The sequence below is a fragment of the Aegilops tauschii genome, chromosome 2, assembly GCF_002575655.3.
Source record: "Aegilops tauschii subsp. strangulata cultivar AL8/78 chromosome 2, Aet v6.0, whole genome shotgun sequence".
Taxonomy (NCBI): domain Eukaryota; kingdom Viridiplantae; phylum Streptophyta; class Magnoliopsida; order Poales; family Poaceae; genus Aegilops; species Aegilops tauschii.
In genome coordinates this window covers 7,541,949-7,548,276 of record NC_053036.3, presented here as the reverse complement: position 1 = coordinate 7,548,276, position 6,328 = coordinate 7,541,949, and the positions used below count along the sequence as shown (strand labels likewise).

General features: G+C 45.1%; 1 pseudogene; it reads left to right on the top strand.

The window, feature by feature from the left end:
- Positions 1–253: 253 nt before the first annotated feature.
- LOC109745242 (protein transport protein SEC24 A-like) lies at positions 254–5,723 on the top strand (annotated as a pseudogene).
- The last annotated feature ends 605 nt before the right edge of the window (positions 5,724–6,328 follow it).

The following is a 6,328-nucleotide window of genomic DNA, read 5'->3' as shown; positions in this document are numbered from 1 at the left end:
CGTGGAGCAGGGCGCGTCTTCATCGACTACGTCAGAACCAGCGAGCAACTAGCTGACACTCTGACGAAAGCACTTGGGCGTCTCGCCTTTCAGGAGCTGAGAAGGAGTATTGGTATGGTTGAAATAATACGCCAACGCCAACATTAGGGGGGTGATATTTTAGCTAATCTAATCGTTGTGCTTAGCTTAGTTTTTCCCTTCTAAAAATAATCGCATGAGCCGCGACATGTGCGTGCCATGCACGTAGCTTTGCATGGGCCTGAGGGCGGACGTGGTCACGTCGAACGGCCCGGTAGTTTAGCAGGTGGATTAGGAGGCACGATCAGCTCTCATGGGACGGCGCGAGTCATGCGGATCGTGGCGCGTAGTTAGGATCTCCACCAGCATCTCCTTCCTTGTAACGAATAAGTAGCTGAGAAAGAAAACGGGAAAAGTCGCAGAGTTTGCACGGGACGTAAAAACTTTTGTCTCCTCTGTGATCGTGAGTTGCGAGAGTCTAGATTCCTAACAGGGATCCTATCGATAAACCCCCCGGCGCGCGGATATATTAGATTAATAACCTGATGATTATTTTCTTGGATTCCGCAGGTGCCGTCCATGGAGAATGTGAGGCCGCCGGGCCTCCGCTCCGCTGCTGCCCCGCTAATCCTCTCGTGCGCCCCGGTGGCGCGGCCGGCCTGGTCGCCCCTCCGCCGCAGCAGCTGGGCGCGCCGGCCCTTCAGGCGGCTGCTTCCCCTGGGGCTGCGCGCCGTCGGCCTATTCGCCCTCCGCCTTCAGCTCTCCAGCAGGGCCGCAGCCACAATCTCCCACGGGGAGCGCTATGCCTGCTGCACTCTGGTATGCCAGCGTTTCAACAGCCAATGCAGAGTGCAGACCATGCCACTGTCTCCCACTTGAGGGCCTTCGATTCGATGGGCACACTCCAGGTGCAGAGCTTGGCGGAGGACTTCCAGTCTCTGCCAGTGAGTTCTGAGCCTGGATCATCGCTTGATGATGTACAAGGTCTGCCACGTCCATTCCATTAGATGGTGATGAGGGGCCTGCTACTGAATTGCCACCCGAGTTAGTTCCGTCCGACAACCCACACTACTATTGGGGTAACGACTAACGAACTCTACTTTATCATTTTCTTTATCCAAAGCACCGGATCATTTTGACATTTTTGTTTCTTGATGCTTAGGAGGAAGTGCCCGTTGTCAACTTTGGCTCGGCTGGTGTAATCCGCTGTCGAAGATGCAGGACATATCTATACATACCCTTATGCAACATTTGCAGATGCTGGAAGGAAATGGAGCTGCAATCTTTGCACATTGCTCAATGATGGTAACTTTTAACTTGGGAGTTGTAAATATTCAGTGTTTATCGAATGATTGATAACCAATGTTTCTGCCATCCATCACATCATGTAATAAAACCTGTAGCTTGGACTGCTAGTTATGTGGCCACATGTGTTGTTTCCCAATTTCCGCCTGCTTGACTAAAGCCGGAACTGCTTACTAAGATTTTCCGATCCCGACACCGTTTAATTGTTCATCCTTAAGATCCCTTACTACAATGTTTGCAAAATAGTGTGAGAACCTTTCTAGCATGATATACTGTTGTCGTGGTGCGGTGTTTTCATAGAAGGATGAAAATTTCTGTGCAACTGTTTACGCCACGAGTGAACTGTAACCGGAGTAAAGATAGCCATTTATCATCGGCTTATCACTGTTGCAAAATGATAAAGCATCACTGGACATACCAGAGTGCCAAAAGATGTTTTGTCTTGATTCCTGAAAAGCTTTGAAAATGTTAAGGAGAAATATGGCTTTCCATGGACACAAATTGAATTCTTAACCTTTGGCAGCACATCACACTTCCACAATTTTAAGGTATTTCCTACAGCTCCTCTTAGGTATTACTTTCTGTCGAGATTGCATTTTGCTTTGCAAAATCACTGCTTTAACATACCAAATTTGATTTAATGAGGTACTTACGCAACTTGTATTCTTTGCTTGTATCAGTCGTCTTTGAGTCAACTTCAAATGATGGTGGTTGCCGATTTGGACGATGTTTTCTTGCCATTGCCTGACGATCTCTTGGTAAATTTGGTTGATTCTAGACATGTTGTCGAGTCCTTTCTCGATAGCTTGCCCAAATATGTTTCAGGACAACATAAATGTAGAAGCTGCTCTTGGTCCTGCGCACGGAGCAGCATCTATGGTTATGGTAAGATCCTTGATGGATTATTATCGAAGTACTTGGTGGTTGTTCTTGTGTGCCCTCTGTTAACTGATTTAATCTCTGGACAATTATGTCATCTCCCTGTTCTAGGGTCAAACTGGGGGTAAGTTGCTTGTTTTCCCGAGTACATTGCCAATTGGCTGATTAAGACTTCGATGAGATGATGTCGGTGCATATGGAACAGATAAGGAGCATATTCTGAGGATACCAGAAGATCCCTTCTATAGACAGATGGCTGCCGAGTTCATGAAAAATCAGGTTGCAGTGGACATATTTTCTTTGCTCTTCCTTACTGTGATATGTATTAATATGTAGGTTCTCTTGACGAAAGATACTGTGGTCAGGTGTACCATTATCCATCCTTCAAGGCAACTACACAGAGGGAGAAACTTAAACATGAGCTTACTCGGGAGACTGCCTCAGAATCTGTCATGCGCATCAGATGTGGAAAAGGTTCTAGATTTATATCCACAGCTGTATATATTATCTTATCTTCCTAAATATTTCCTTGCCTTGTTAGTTTATCCAACCTAACTCTCATGACATAATACTTTCCAGGGTGCGTTTCACAACATATCATGGTCACTTCATGCTAAGGTCAACAGATTTGTTAGCTCTTCCTTGCCTTGTTAGTTTATCCAACCTAACTCTCATGAAGCTTTTGCGATGCAACTGTCTCTAGAGGAGACCCTGATGACCACGCAGACTGTGTATACTTTCAAGTGGCGTTGCTGTATCCTTTCCTGTGAAGTTGCTTATGCACTGGTCTCCATCTCTTCATTTCAGTGAGAAAGTTGACACTAGTACATTACAAACGATAACTTAGAAAATGTCAAAGGAGCACCTTTCTCAAGGTTTCCTTTGCTCCTAGTTTGTTGATAGCTAGGTCCATGAATATGGTTTGTCAGTAGAGAGTAGGACTGTAACCTTCATCGTGCTTTGGAATATTTTATTTCCACTTAGGAGAGATTCGAAACACTTATTTTTTCTTGTGTCCTTAACCACCATCAGATATACACCATCCTCTGGTGAAAGACGTATCAGGGTGCATACGGCAGCTGCACCTGCGGTCACAGATCTTAGTGAAATGTATCGTCAAGCAGATACTGGTGCCATTGTGTCAGGGTTGGCTAGAATCGGTCAGTACTAAATTGATGCTCTCCCCTTTATAAATGTGAATATACTTGACTGAGATCACTTTATTACTAATAATCGCTATCCTGCAGCTGTTGAAAACTCACTGTCTGATAAGCTGGACAGTGCCCGGCAGCAAATACAGTTAAAGCTTCTGAGAAGTTTGAAGGAATACCGGAACCTATATGTTGTACAACATCGCATAGGAAGGAGACTGATATATACATTCTGGCCTTATGTAAATCTCTTGCTCTGAGTGGTGGTTATGCTGATGTCTCTCTTGATGAACGTTGTGCTGCTGGTTTCAGTATGATGATACTGCCTGCAAGAAGGCTGCTCAATTTTATTTATCCTTCTCTGTACAGGCTTGATGAAGTATTGACAGTGGTATGCAGTATTTCCTTGCAACTAAACTGATGAAGTTCCTTTTAACCAGAGCTACTTGTAGACTTGTGATTTTGAAACTATATAAATCAACTAGGAGGAATAAAATTAACTTCAGTTCCGTTTGTTTGGGGTGGAAAGAACCAGTGTCGTTAGTCTGCTCAATTAGTTCCATAGGCCTTACTATAATTCTTGTCTTGAAAATTTGCAGCCACATCTGGCATGGCATTAAGCGAAATAAGTACGTAACCTCTAGATGTTTTTATTAGTTATGTTCGATATGAAGGTTTCTTTGAATTTAGGCACACTTGTAGTCAAAATGGAAATCAGTATAAGTTAAAACTGATTAGTCTGCTTAGTTGGTTTGGTAGGGCCTTAACCCCTGTTTCAAAATGAAGTTCCATTTGTACATCGTACAGCCAGCAGGCATAGTAAGCATTAATTGAAAATGAGCTGATTTGATTGGTATATTCGAAGTTAACATTTTGTTTAATCTAGTTCTACGCATTGGTTTTTCTAACTGACATAAATGTCGTGATTTTCAGCAACCAGATAGGATCGATGGGTCTCTGAAGCGGTTGCCATTGACCTTGCAGTGCCTAGACACTGCTGGTTTATATCTTCTTGATGATGGCTTCACCTTCCTAGTATGGTTAGGTAGGATGCTCCAACCTGAGCTCATGAACGACATTCTTGGAGTCAGCCTGTCAAGCATCCCTGATCTATCAAAGGTATCCTTCTTTACTCTTTGGTAAACAATATAATCCTGACTTTGGGACTTATACTTCATTCCTCTTTCTGTCCTTCTATTTTGGCTTTCTTAAACAAAACTCAAAAAAATTAACAGTATATCATGCCATTTCTCCTTTTTAGTCTGTTCTTAAAAATACCTCCGATATGCCCTGAGATGAAAATCTAGTACTTCAGTTAATAAAAGGCTTTAACATGTAATACAACACCATTTTCGGTTTGTGCTTCTTGCTGACATGGTGTATCTTGCAGATTCAGTTGAGAGAATGTGACAACAATCACTTGAGAGACTTCATGGCAGTACTAAGAGCCCCGAGGGAGAGGGATTCTTGGCGTTACCAGCTGCCCTGTGTGGTACGGCAAGGCGAGCAGCCAAGAGAAGGCTTCCTACTTCTGTCCAACCTCGTCGAGGATCAGATGGCAGGAACAAGCAGTTACATGGGCTGGATACTCCAAGTTGACCGACAAAACACGAAGCTCATGATGATGCACGGTGGATGGACCTGATTTTTTTTGTCTTTTTGTGTAAAAACTGCTGCAGATTCGGTTGCTGTGCCAGTCCCCGATCCGCCCTCATAACCATTGGAACAAAATGGCGCGCCAGCCGTGTTCTACACATGCCATCCGATCCTGTTAGCAGCAGCGCTCTTGTTGGCGGCGAGCAATATAGTCTTTATTGTTAATATTTCGTGGCGAGAAAATTATACAGCTGCTGTATCAGAATAAGTAGGCATTTGGAGTCTTTGGTGTAGGGGTTTGTACGCATTTGTATCGTCGAGAATTTTAGTTGGAAAGATTGTGTAAATTCATGTTTGATCTGATGCAATGCCTCTTTACTCATGGTTTCCTCTTGGCGCCATCCTAGGAAATATAAAGTTCAAGACAAGATGTGACAAGTGCAGAACATAAAAGAAAAAAACATATGCTGAATGAAATTTGGAATTAGCATTAGATTGCAATGTAGCATAGATGTTGTGGCTGAATGACTGACCTAGTCTCATGATAATATATGAATTAAACATAAGCTCAGGGCATGGTATAGCTGTGGCTGAATAACACAAGTCTTATGAGGTCTGGATCAACATAAGAGGCTGCACAAAAATAGGCTGAATGCAGTAGCTCAGTAGTTCACCACACGAAGACGGCCCCATAAGCCAGCTGCACAACTATGGAAGCCCCGTTAATGGTCAATGAGGCAAGGGCGTTGGGGTAGTGGGGTGCGGCGTACAACACCATGACGACGCTGCTCAAGAGCGTCAGCATGTGGCCGTACACCGTCCGGTCGCCGACGCCCTTGTCCTTGAAGACAGGGATCACGAAGCTGAGGCTGCAAAAACAATGCAGGTATACAAACTGTGTAAGAATCTACAGTTACACGCACAATTCACATTAAGAATGTACTAGTATGAATTTAAGCTGAGGTTGCATTAGAGACACACAGCAGAACCGGGCAAAACACTGAAACAAAAGCGCGCCCAACTTGTGGCGATCCGGTGGATCCATCCATGGCGCAAGGAAAGGTGGCGCTTTTGTTGAACCTACGGGCCGGGAGGGCAAGCCGGCCGGGCGCGACGCCGCATGGCATGATGATGCCCTGTGCCGTGCTACCGGTGCACCAAATCGGCCAACCGCCGCGCCGTCGATCAGTTCCCCATTCCCAGGCAACAAAGAAACCAAAGCCGCCACCTTTCCAAGTCAAACCAACACGAACTACGCCGGCCGGCCGGGTGCTTGCACATGTACACTCGCTGCCGGATCGATCGACACACCCCGGCCGGCGAGGCACGACGACGGACCAAGAGAAAGAAGATCGGCTTTTGAATCCGGACCGGCCCCA